Source organism: Notolepis coatsorum (genome assembly GCF_963971535.1).
Source record: "Notolepis coatsorum genome assembly, chromosome: 2".
Lineage (NCBI taxonomy): Eukaryota > Metazoa > Chordata > Actinopteri > Aulopiformes > Paralepididae > Notolepis > Notolepis coatsorum.
In genome coordinates, this window is record NC_140166.1 from 215,391,736 (window position 1) to 215,404,438 (window position 12,703).

Consider the following 12,703-nt stretch of genomic DNA (forward strand, 5'->3'; position numbering starts at 1 on the left):
CTGGTGTCCGCAGACATAAACGACTGCGTGTCATCTCCCTGTAGAACGGAGGAACCTGCATCGACGGGATCAGCTCCTTCCAGTGCTTCTGCCCCAACGGCTGGGAGGGAACCTGTGTCACGACGGTGAGTGGGGGAGAGAGAGAGAGGGGGAGGGAGGGGGGGGGAGGGGAGGGGGAGAGAGTGTGAGAGAGGGCGAGGGGAGAGGGAGAGAGGGAGGAGAGAGAGAGAGGAGAGAGAGGGAGAGGGAGGGGGAGAGGGGGAGGGAGGGAGGGGGAGAGGGGGAGGGAGTGTGAGAGTGTGAGGGCGAGTGGGAGAGGGAGTGGGAGAGGGAGGGAGAGAGAGGGAGAGAGGGAGATAGAGAGATAGAGAGGGAGTGTGAGGGGAGAGGGCGAGATGGAGAGAGGGGGAGAGGAGGAGAGAGATGGAGGTGTGAGAGGGGGATAGAGAGGGGAGAGGGAGTGTGAGGGGAGAGGGAGTGAGGGCGAGGGAAGAGGGAGAGTGAGGGCGAGAGAGAGTGTGAGGGCGAGAGGGAGTGAGAAGAGAGGAGAGTGAGAGGGAGAGAGAGTGTGAGGGCGAGAGAGGGAGAGGGGGAGAGTGAGGGCGAGAGGAAGAGAGAGAGAGAGGGACAGACAGACAGACGAGGAGAGACAGAAAAAAGGGAGAGAGAGCGAGAGAGACAGAGAAAGGGAGAGACAGAGAGTGACAGGGAGAGGGAGAGACAGAGAAAGGGAGAGACAGAGTGAGAGAGACAGGGAGAGGGAGAGAGAGAGTGAGAGAGACAGGGAGAGGGAGAGACAGAGAAAGGGAGAGACAGAGAGTGAGAGAGACAGGGAGAGGGAGAGAGAGATACTCTCATGTAAATTAGTAGTAGTGCTCAGGCCTGAAGCCTCCAGCAGAGGAATCTCATGTTGTAAGCTATTATAATGGAACGTCTGTCAACGGTCGTCTGTATATCATTCCGTAGTGATGCAGTCAACGTGTCCCACAGTTCACAGCTTGTTTTTACGGTGGAGGAAGCTCTGGTTCAGGCAAAATTATTTCAAATATTTTTTTTTTTTATGTCATGTGACCCGGGCTCATTGAAACACATCAGACATAATTTGCTACTGTCGTCACATCGGGACCCTTGACCCGTAGTTTTAACGAACCAAGAGTAGCCGCGTGCGTGCGAGAGGAACACTCCTGTCTCATCCTATCAGCTTGGAAGTCTTATTTGCGGTGTATACTGTATATCAGTGGTTCCCAAACCTCTCCTCGAGGTACCCCAGCCGTTCCATGTATTTGTTAAATTCCACCACCAGCAGCACACCTGATTCAACTAATAAAGGGCTTGTTAAGTTGAATCAAATCAGGTGTGCTGGTGGTGGAAGTTAACAAATACATGGAACGGCTGGGGTGCTTCGAGGAGAGGATTGGAAGCACTGCTGTATATAATCGTCATACACAAATAACTGTCAATGAAAGCCAGCCTCTGCTGCTGTGCTGAATGGAGCCTCTTGTCTGTTGGTTCTCCCCAGACGTGAACGAGTGCAGTCAGACGCCGTGTAAGAACGGAGGCCGCTGCGTGGACCTGGTCAACGACTACTACTGCCACTGCGTCGACAACTGGAAGGGCAAGACCTGCCACTCGCGTGAGTCACCGTGTATATATACGTGCCACTGTGTGTGTGTGTGTGTTTGTGCACGATATGCATGCGTGGAGCTAAGCGTTCATCTATGCATTTGTCTGCACATCGGCGTGTGTCACATAATAATAATAATTATAAACTTACTTCCTACTCCTTTTTCGAACAGGGTAAACTATGATTTGTTTATCTGTTTCTCTCTTTTTTTATTATTTTATCTTTGTATGTCAAATGAACAGACATATTTTAGTTTTTATACTTGTTCGGAAATAAAAAATAATTCATTCAACTTTATTTGTTATAGTACCTTTCCTATGAGAATTGCAACTCAAAGTGCTTCACAGCAGTAAAAAAATACTTAAAAAAATTAAAATAAGTATAAAACCATACACGCATTATGTGTGTTTATTATCTTGTTTGTGTGCCTGTCCTCGAGAATGTAAATCTCAAACCCCGCCCTCTTTTCTCAAACCTGTCCCGAGGGAAGCGACGGTCGGTCGCGATTGGAGGATCAAGGAAAGAGGGCGGGGTTTGAGATGGGTCCATCGTTTAGTCGACTAATAGTTATTGGGACTTTATGGGCAAACTGAATGGTCGATTAATTGACAAATCAGTAGAATTGTGGTTCCCCCACATGCGGCCATGCATTCCTGCAGAAAGACCTCTTATTTTCAATAAGTGTATCCTCGTCACTCGGTCGAGCTCCGGCTCTGTCACTCGATGACTTTTCTAAAAGTACCCGTTTTATCTGGCACGGTTTCTGAAATTTCTAAATGACTTCAGGAAAATGTAATTAGAACGTTATTCCACATATGGCCGTTGGAACAGATGAATGTCACAGCACTTTGCGAGCGTCTAGCGCAGGGGTGGCCAACCCGTGACTCGCGAGCCGCATGTGGCTCTTTGCCCGTCAATGTGTGGCTATTCCATCCAAATAAATTTTTATAATTTCTTTTAACATTTTTTTTGTCACTCAAACCTACATTTCATTGTGGTAAACCTCATATTTTTATATTCAGAGGTAATTATAAGTTTACACTGTTTATTTTTCTCATATTTCTCATATGAGCTGTCGGGTCATCTGACCCGTTCCTGGCGGGAATCAGTGGCATTTTCTCCATGGCTGTGCTAGTGTTAAATAAATCTAGTTCTTACCAGAGATGTGCTTGTCATCCGTCCGGAAATGACTCACTTGGCATGGGGGGGGGGGGGGGAAGAGGAAAAAGGGCAGCCCTGCCACTAATGCATTATTATTAACGTGCACGGTATCTTGTCAATGTATCGTCTGTACAAAGAGCTAACTGGTCGCGTGTGTCGTGCTCGTGTCTCAGGGGAGAGCCAGTGTGACTCCTTCACCTGCAGCAACGGAGGGACGTGCTACGACCACGGAGACTCGTTCCGCTGCAGCTGCCCCTCGGGGTGGGAGGCAGCACCTGCAACACGGGTAATAACACACTTATTACAGTCTAAATGTGCTGCTAATCATGGTGTAATAACACACTTATTACAGTCTAAATGTGCTGCTAATCATGGTGTAATAACACACTTATTACAGTCTAAATGTGCTGCTAATCATGGTGTAATAAACACACTTATTACAGTCTAAATATGCTGCTAATCATGGTGTAATAACACACTTATTACAGTGTAAATATGCTGCTAATCATGGTGTAATAACACACTTATTACAGTCTAAATATGCTGCTAATCATGGTGTAATAACACACTTATTACAGTCTAAATATGCTGCTAATCATGGTGTAATAACACACTTATTACAGTCTAAATATGCTGCTAATCATGGTGTAATAACACACTTATTACAGTCTAAATATGCTGCTAATCATGGTGTAATAACACACTTATTACAGTCTAAATATGCTGCTAATCATGGTGTAATAACACTGTTATTACTATGTTAATCATGGTGTAATAATACTTTTAATACGCTGTTAATCATGGTGTAATAACACTGTTATTACGCTGTTAATCATGGTGTAATAACACTGTTATTATGCTGTTAATCATGGTGTAATAACCTGCAACAGTAGTAATTCTATGACCTGTTGATGGTCCGTTATGCCTGAGGACACACAGTCTATAAAGATAGTTATACTACGGTCTGGGTGAATATTTTTTGTGATTGGTCCGGCAGGTTGAATGCTCTTTTGTGATTGGTCCGGCAGGTTGAATGCTCTTTTGTGATTGGTCCGGCAGGTGTGCGTTATGACCGATTAATGCACACAGTTTAATTGCCGCCCTAAATTCATTTGATTTATTTCTTTATTTCGCATCATTTCAACAAAACAGTAAATTCATCCGCCATCTAACCTGTAACCAGAACATTAAAGATCCAAGCTCCCGGAGGGTCATCAAAGAGAAGCCGCCTATTCTCAGTCCTTGCCCCACAATGGTGGAATGAACTACCCATCCCAGTTAGGACAGCCGAATCCCGTCCAATCTTTCGCCGTCGACTAAAGACTCACTTCTTCAACCATTATCTGAAATGATAAAAAAAAAAAAAAAAAATCTAACCCCGACTAACCTTACTGTCATGCACTTGTCCTAATAAACTAACCTACACTGTAGCACTCAACACTTTGATGAACATTGTTACTCAGCTGATAGAGTTATACCCTTCTTGCTGTCTTGTCGCACAGAACTTGTAAGTCGCTTTGGATAAAAGCGTCAGCTAAATGACTAAATGTAAATGTAAAGAGCGCAGCTGACTTATCAACTTGGAAAAAAACAAATGACACACCGATGGCAAAGTGTAAAAACGTTCACGAAAAATGTGCAAATACTTTTATTTCATATTGTTGGCAAAGGCCCACGGTATAAGTGGAAGAATCAACTTGTAGGCGGTAAGGCTGTCTCCCCGAAGCCTGTTTTTGGGATTCGAACTTCGTCAGGGTTTTTCCGAATGGACGTCCGAACCTTCGTTTTTAATAAAAAGAAAAAGAAATAATTCAAAATATATATATTTTTTAATAAATATCCTCAAACTAAATCCTCAATTTGAATAAAGTGATTAATCTGATTAAATTATGACAGCTTACGATATTTCATGAAAGCAAAGTGTTTTGTTTGTCTAAGATTTAAAAAGGTTTAAACTCGACAGCACTGACAAAGTTGAACAAAGTGCTGTACAAGTCCCACAACATAAAAAAAATAAAAATAAATAAATACATATTTAAAAAAAAAATAATAATACATTTTTTAAACTTTGATGTCAAGTAGGGGGCCGCAAAATATCATCCAGCGGGCCGCAATTGGCCCGCGGGCCACGAGTTTGAGACCCCTGGTTTAAACGGAATGAATAGACAAAAAAAAATGTAAATGTTGATTTACAATTCGAATGCCAACGTAACGAACGAAGGTTCGAACGTTAGAACGTTTGGGCTCGGCCCTATAGTAGGCGGAGAGAACACACACCTGCTCGTTGATTACCCCTCGCTTAACCCCCGGCTCTCGGTTTGGACGGCGTCGCACTCTGTTCTGGACGACGTGATGATGAATCCTCTTCTGAACCCCCCCCCCCCTCCCTGTTGCAGCCCAGAACAGCACGTGTGACTCGGGCCCCTGTGAGAACGGAGGGACCTGCGTGGGCGGAGGGGACGCCTTCACCTGCATCTGCAAAGACGGCTGGGAGGGGCCCACCTGCGCACAGAGTAAGGAGGACGCCGTTTATATACGTCTCCGTGCGTTCAATGAACTCATTAACCCGTTCACTGCCGCACTACCAAACGGTTAACGCTTTCACTGCGACAATACACAGAAGGTTACCCCCTTTCACTGCCACGCGACAGCAGGTTAACCCTTTCACTGCCACACTACGGAAGGTTAACCCTTTACTATCATCACACTGCCGACGGTGATAGTAAAGGGTTAACCTTCTGTAGTGTGGCAGTGAAAGGGTTAACCAATCACCAGCAGTCGATCGTCGAATGGATCTTACAAGATTTTGACTAGGATTCTTTAGGTCTGTTTTTCCTACACATGACTGATCTCTCTCTCTCTCTCTCTCTCTCTCTCTCTCTCTCTCTCTCTCTCTTCTCTCTCTCACCTCTCTCTCTCTCTCTCTCTCTCTCTCTCTCTCAGATGTCAACGACTGCAATCCACATCCTTGGTAAGCTCAAAGCTGAACGTTTTAGTTTTTTTTTTCTCTTTTCTTTTTGACCTGAGAATGTAAAAAGCTCAAGCAGACTTTGTCCGAGCTTAACTGCTGGCACCTTTGATGAGCTCCTGCTCCCACACCCCCTGCCCCCCCCCCCCCCCCCAGCCCCTCATCCCTCCCAGCCCAGTCACGCATGTCGGAGGCAGCGTTTCACATAGGAACAAATGACTCTCATCCGAGCAAATCTGATTTAATGCTCTGGGCTTTTCCCATTAAAGATTGGGATGTGGAGGTGTGTGTGTGTGTGTGTGTGTGTGTGTGTGTGTGTGTGTGTGTGTGTGACCGCATGGAAGGTATCCGTGTGTGTGTGCCCACATACGTGTGTAGACGAGTGTATGTGTGTTGTTGGTGCATTGTACATACATATATATGTGTGTGTGTGTGTGTGTGTGTGTGTGTGTGTGTGTGTGGTGTGAGGGTGTGGAGGAGTCTCTGCCCTGACAGCTGTGCATGGCAGCTCTGCTGGATCAGAGAGGCTGCTGGGACAAAGGCTCCCGCGGCCACAATGACTGACAGGGAGATTAGCGGTAGGGTTGCAGAGGGGGGGGGGGTGTAGGGGAGAGAGAGAGACGCCCACAGGACCATCACCAGCCTTGACCCAGGGTGGCCGCACAGCGTGTGGGCAGCCAGGATTTACATATGAAGTCTGGACACTGATAAGAGATCAGCCCTTTAGGTAGCTATAGGCCGGGCCTCGCTCCTTTCTCTCTGCCCTCGTACCTCGACCGCAGAGAGGAGAGAGGGAGGGAGGGGAGGAGGGAGGAGAGGGAGGGAGGGAGGGAGAGAGAGAGAGAGGGAGAGAAGAGAGAGAGGGAGAGGGAGAGGGAGAGGGAAGAGGAGAGAGGGGGAGGGAGAGAGAGAGAGGGGGAGGAGAGGGAGGGAGAGGGAGAGAGAGGGGAGAGAGAGAGAGAGGGAGAGAGAGGGAGAGAGAGAGAGGGAGAGGGAGAGGGAGAGGGAGAGAGAGGGGAGGGAGAGAGAGAGAGAGAGAGAGAGAGGGAGAGGGAGAGGGAGAGAGAGGGGGAGGGAGAGAGAGAGAGAGGGGGAGGGAGGGAGAGGGAGAGAGAGAGGGAGAGGGAGAGAGAGGGGGAGAGAGAGAGGGGGAGAGAGAGAGGGGAGAGGGGGAGAGGGAGAGAGAGAGGGGGAGGAGAGAGGGAGGGGGAGAGAGAGAGGGGAGAGAGAGAGAGGGGAGAGGGGGAGAGGGAGAGAGAGGAGAGGGGAGGGAGAGGAGAGAGAGGGGGAGAGGGAGAGAGAGAGGGAGAGAGAGAGAGAGGGGGGAGAGGGAGAGAGAGAGGGGGAGGGAGAGGGAGAGAGAGGGGAGAGGGAGGGAGAGAGAGGGGGAGGAAAGAGAGAGAGGGAGAGAGAGAGGAGAGATAGAGGGAGAGAAAGGGAGAGAGGGAGAGGGAGAGAGAGAGGAGAGAGAGAGAGAGGGAGGGGAGAGAGAGAGAGAGAGAGGGGGAGAAAGAGAGAGGGGGAGAGAGAGAGAGGGAGAGTGAGGGGGAGAGAGGGGAGGGAGAGAGAGGGGAGAGGGAGGGGGAGAGAGGGGAGGGAGAGAGAGGGGAGAGGGAGGGGGAGAGAGAGGGAGGGAGAGAGGGGGAGGGAGGGGGAGGGGGAGAGAGAGGGAGGGAGAGAGAGGGGAGAGGGAGGGGGAGAGAGAGGGAGGGAGAGAGAGGGGAGAGGGAGGGGGAGAGAGAGGGAGGGAGAGAGAGGGGAGAGGGAGGGGGAGAGAGAGGGAGAGAGAGTTCTGTGGGAGCGTGTGGGACGCAGCACCTGTCCCCTGAACCCGCAGCTCGGCGTTTGACGTGTCTTGTCTTGTGCTTCTCTTCCTCTCCAGCTACAATGTCTTGTCTTCTCTTCCTCTCCAGCTACAATGTCTTGTGCTTCTCTTCCTCTCCAGCTACAATGGCGGGCTCTGCGTGGACGGCGTGAACTGGTTCCGCTGCGAGTGTGCGCCAGGCTTCGCCGGACCCGACTGCCGCATCAGTGAGTTCCCTGGGAACCCGCGTTGGGGACGTAGGGGAGGGGAGGGGAGGGGAGGGGAGGTTGGGGGTCAGGTGGCGGGGCGGAGGAGGAGGCGGGATCAGAGGTGAAAGGTCGCCGCGGGGGAGCGTGAGCCGATTGTTTCCGAGGGACAGATTAGGAAGCCTTTAGGAAGCCCGTCTTAACCTCTGACCCCTCCGGTGAACGGGGGTCAGCCGGGAGGGTCAGCTGGGATCCTGCAGACGGGTCAGTGCAGTGTGTCCCGCACCCCTCTGGGAGAATCCCCCGTCAGACGGGTCGGTCCAGTGTGTTCCGCACCCCTCTGGGAGAATCCCCCGTCAGACGGGTCGGTCCAGTGTGTTCCGCACCCCTCTGGGAGAATCCCCCGTCAGACGGGTCGGTCCAGTGTGTCCCGCGCCCCTCTGGGAGAATCCCCCGTCAGACGGGTCGGTCCAGTGTGTTCCGCACCCCTCTTGGAGAATCCCCCGTCAGACGGGTCGGTCCAGTGTGTCCCGCGCCCCTCTGGGAGAATGCCCCGTCAGACGGGTCGGTCCAGTGTGTCCCGCGCCCCTCTGGGAGAATCCCCCGTCAGACGGGTCGGTCCAGTGTGTCCCGCGGCCCTCTGGGAGAATCCCCCGTCAGAAAGGCCTTTTCAGGCAACGACTGGTTATTGAGGGGCTCAAGTACCAAAAAAAAATGCTATATATTCATGATGAGAAATACTTGTACACAGCATCCTCTGAGATGATACTTTATCTTGCAAAGGTCCTCGAGATGGCTTTACAACTATAAACTAAAATAATATGTCATAATGATCATCAGTGTTTCACGTTGGGTTTTGTTTTAAGTTTTTTTTAAGTGGGTTTGGTATTTGTAGGAGGGCTCACTTTTACATGGCGAAGGGTCACCCTGAAGCCCTACCTCAGGCTTGGGTATATGTTCTGTAAAAATGCCCTTCCAAATTGGAATTAATTTAGAGTCTGACAAAAGGTACATATAAATGTGTGTGGCATGGTACGCTTACATGTACCTTTTCAACACATCACTGTGATTTCAAGTTTCAAGTTTCTTTAATAGTTGTCATACAGAAGTACAGAATACTTTTATACAAAATGCTTCTTACTGTTACGCTCCAGAGACTGTGCTAGACAAGATAAGTATGAAATAAAATAGTATAGCATGTAAAATAGAAGGTCACAGTGTTCAGTATAGACATATGTACAATGTTCGATGCAGAATAGAAGTAACTGAGTTACCATACAATATACAATAAGTTACCATACAATATACAATATTTATACAAGTCTGTACATTTGCTGCTCCCAGCAGTTGGAACGAGATTAATTGATCCCCCTGAGTTTGTTTACACACACCTGCAACTGTCACCCAGCCTTTTAACTGTAAATGGACTGTTCTGCGTCATCTATTACATACCATGTAATCTAATTGGGTTGTTTGTTTGGTGTGTGTTTTAATGATTACCCCTGTGATTTATGTAGCGTCTGTGTCCAATAGTCTCATCTGGATTGTTCTTTTATTCATTTATCTATTTAAAAATGTTTGGTCCCCTTCCCCCGTTACCATTTTGTCCTCTCGCCAGGCCATCGTTGTAAATAAGAATTTGTTAATTGACCTGCCTGGTTAAATAAAGGTTAAATAAAACTAAAAAACCTAGATATATATATACTATATAGAGTATTGCGGTGACCCACCGGGGACATGTAGACGTTCACCAAACTCTGAGCGCGTGGCGGCTCCTTTAAAGGAACACGCCAACATTTTGGGAAATTAGCTTAACGTCTTCTCCAGAGAGAGACGAGAAGATAGATACCAGTTTCCTCTCTGTGCGCTCAGTAGAACGGACATGGCCGGTTAGCCTAGCTTAGTACAATGAATGGAAGCGGACATGGCCGGTTAGCCTAGGCATTGTCCAACTAACACCTCTCCCGAAGGCTAACCGGCCATGTCTGTTTACATTCATTGTGCTAAGCTAGGCTAACGTGCAGCCAGATAGCTTTCTACTGAACACACAGAGAGGAAACTGGTATCTATCTTCTTGTCTCTCTCTGGAGAAGACGGTAAGCGAATTTCCCAAAATGTTGGCGTGTTCCTTTAAGACTCAGGGTTCAAGGTGCACCTGGGGGGGTTCTGGGAAAACGAGAACAAAGAGTTTTGAGTTTACCTGCTCATCTGTTTTTAACGTAACCATTGTCTTGCTTTATTTTATGTTGGGAAAGTAAAGGGATTTGACTCGACAACCTTCTACGCGTCTCCTCATTCCTGCATTCCTACAGTATACTATAATGTAGGGCTGGGCGATATGGCCTAAAAATGAAATCCCAGATTTTTTTTTAAATCCGATTTACGATTTTAATCGATTTTTTTCTCTTGAGAGCAAAAAAATATTTTTATTTGGCACACAATTATTATCAAACCAAGATGAATGTCCCTATTGGGATTGAAGTGCAAACCTAACTTTCACCAATCTTCACTTACATTTTTTTTATAATAATATAATATAAAAGGTCAAATCAAATAAAGATGAATGTCCCTATTGGGATTAATAGTGCAATAACTTGCTTTTTCACCAAACTTCACTTAAAACAAATAAAGGGTGCCTCTTGATCATCAAACAAGAATGAATTTCCCTATTGGGATTAATAAAGTGCAAATCTAACTTTCACCCAATTTTTTTTTTTTTTAAATCGATTTGAATTTTTCAAAATCGTCCTAAATCATTCATTCGAATTAATTGAAATATCGATTAATCGCCCAGCCCTACTATAATGTACTATGTATGTACTGATGACCTCATGGTTTCTCCCTCTCAGACATAGACGAGTGCCAGCCCTCGCCCTGCTCCTACGGTTCCACCTGCGTGGACGAGATCAACGGGTACCGCTGTGTCTGTCCTCTGGGACGCGCCGGCCTGCGATGCCAAGAGTGTGAGTGTCGCTGAATTTCAGCCGAGACCGCTTCTATATCGCGAGAACAATATAGATATAATTATTATTATTATACAACATAATGCACTTGTCACGGCTGTGTGGCGCGGTTTAGCCGTGGAATTCTTTAGCTTGCATCGTTTTGCATCCACGGTTCAATTAAACCAAATGATTTTGCAGCCCCTGTACAATTAATCCAAATTATTTTGCAGCCCCGGTTCAATTAATCCAAATGATTTTGCAGCCCCAGTTCAATTAATCCAAATGATTTTGCAGCCCCAGTTCAATTAATCCAAATGAGTTTGCAGCCCCGGTTCAATTAATCCAAATGATTTTGCAGCCCCGGTTCAATGAATCTAAATGAGTTTGCAGCCCCGGTTCAATTAATCCAAATGATTTTGCAGCCCCAGTTCAATTAAACCAAATGATTTTGCATCCCCAGTTCAATTAATCCAAATGATTTTGCATCCCAAATTAAATTAAACAAAAACAATTTGCACCCACAGTTCAATTAATCCAAAACTATTTTGCAGCCCCAGTTCAATTAATCCAAATGGTTTTGCATCCCCAATTTAATTAAACAAAATAATATAGCACCCACTGTTCAATTAATCCAAAAACGATTTTGCAGCCACAGTTCAATTCATCCAAATTATTTTGCATCCCCAATTCAATTAAACTAAATCATTTTGCATCGACAGTTCCACTAAACCAATTGCTTCCTTGGATGGATGCGAAATGCCTGCTGAAAAATGAAAGCAACCGATACCAGAATCTCAATCAGAATAATGTTCTGTTGGTTATCCAGACCCTCAGCTTGCGGAACACATGCGCGTATTCCTCCCTCACTCCAGTCAGATACGATAACAGACAATACAGAACTATCTTATCTTATCTCTCTCCAGTCAGATACGATAACAGACAATAAAGAACTATCTTATCTTATCTCTCTCCAGTCAGATACGATAAGACAATAAAGAACTATCTTATCTTATCTCTCTCCAGTCAGATACGATGAGACAATAAAGAACTACCTTATCTTATCTCTCTCCAGTCAGATACGATAAGACAATAAAGAACTACCTTATCTTATCTCTCTCCAGTCAGATAAGATAACAGCCAATAAAGAACTATCTTATCTTATCTCTCTCCAGTCAGATAAGATAAGACAATAAAGAACTATCTTATCTTATCTCTCTCCAGTCAGATAAGATAACAGACAATAAAGAACTACCTTATCTTATCTCTCTCCAGTCAGATAAGATAACAGACAATAAAGAACTATCTTATCTTATCTCTCTCCAGTCAGATAAGATAACAGACAATAAAGAACTATCTTATCTTATCTCTCTCCAGTCAGATACGATAAGACAATAAAGAACTATCTTATCTTATCTCTCTCCAGTCAGATAAGATAAGACAATAAAGAACTATCTTATCTTATCTCTCTCCAGTCAGATAAGATAAGACAATAAAGAACTATCTTATCTTATCTCTCTCCAGTCAGATAAGATAACAGACAATAAAGAACTATCTTATCTTATCTCTCTCCAGTCAGATAACAGACAATAAAGAACTATCTTATCTTATCTCTCTCCAGTCAGATATGATAAGACAATAAAGAACTATCTTATCTCTCTCCAGTCAGATATGATAAGACAATAAAGAACTACCTTATCTTATCTCTCTCCAGTCAGATACGATAAGACAATAAAGAACTATCTTATCTTATCTCTCTCCAGTCAGATACGATAAGACAATAAAGAACTACCTTATCTTATCTCTCTTCAGTCAGATACGATAAGACAATAAAGAACTATCTTATCTTATCTCTCTCCAGTCAGATAAGATAAACAATAAAGAACTACCTTATCTTATCTCTCTCCAGTCAGATACGATAAACAATAAAGAACTACCTTATCTTATCTCTCTCTAGTCAGATACGATAACAGACAATAAAGAACTATCTTATCTTAT

The 12,703-nt window shown here is 45.8% G+C and overlaps 1 pseudogene across 1 annotated transcript in view; it reads left to right on the forward strand.

The window, feature by feature from the left end:
* The window catches only part of LOC311223750, a 31,166-nt pseudogene that overhangs the window by 3,851 nt on the left and 14,612 nt on the right, over positions 1-12,703 (forward strand). Inside the window, exons 2-8 of the transcript XR_014621035.1 lie at positions 14-125; positions 1,520-1,633; positions 2,959-3,071; positions 5,182-5,298; positions 5,729-5,756; positions 7,699-7,784; positions 10,613-10,726. The product of XR_014621035.1 is annotated as an uncharacterized misc_RNA (transcript). The remainder of the gene's footprint in view (positions 1-13; positions 126-1,519; positions 1,634-2,958; positions 3,072-5,181; positions 5,299-5,728; positions 5,757-7,698; positions 7,785-10,612; positions 10,727-12,703) is intronic.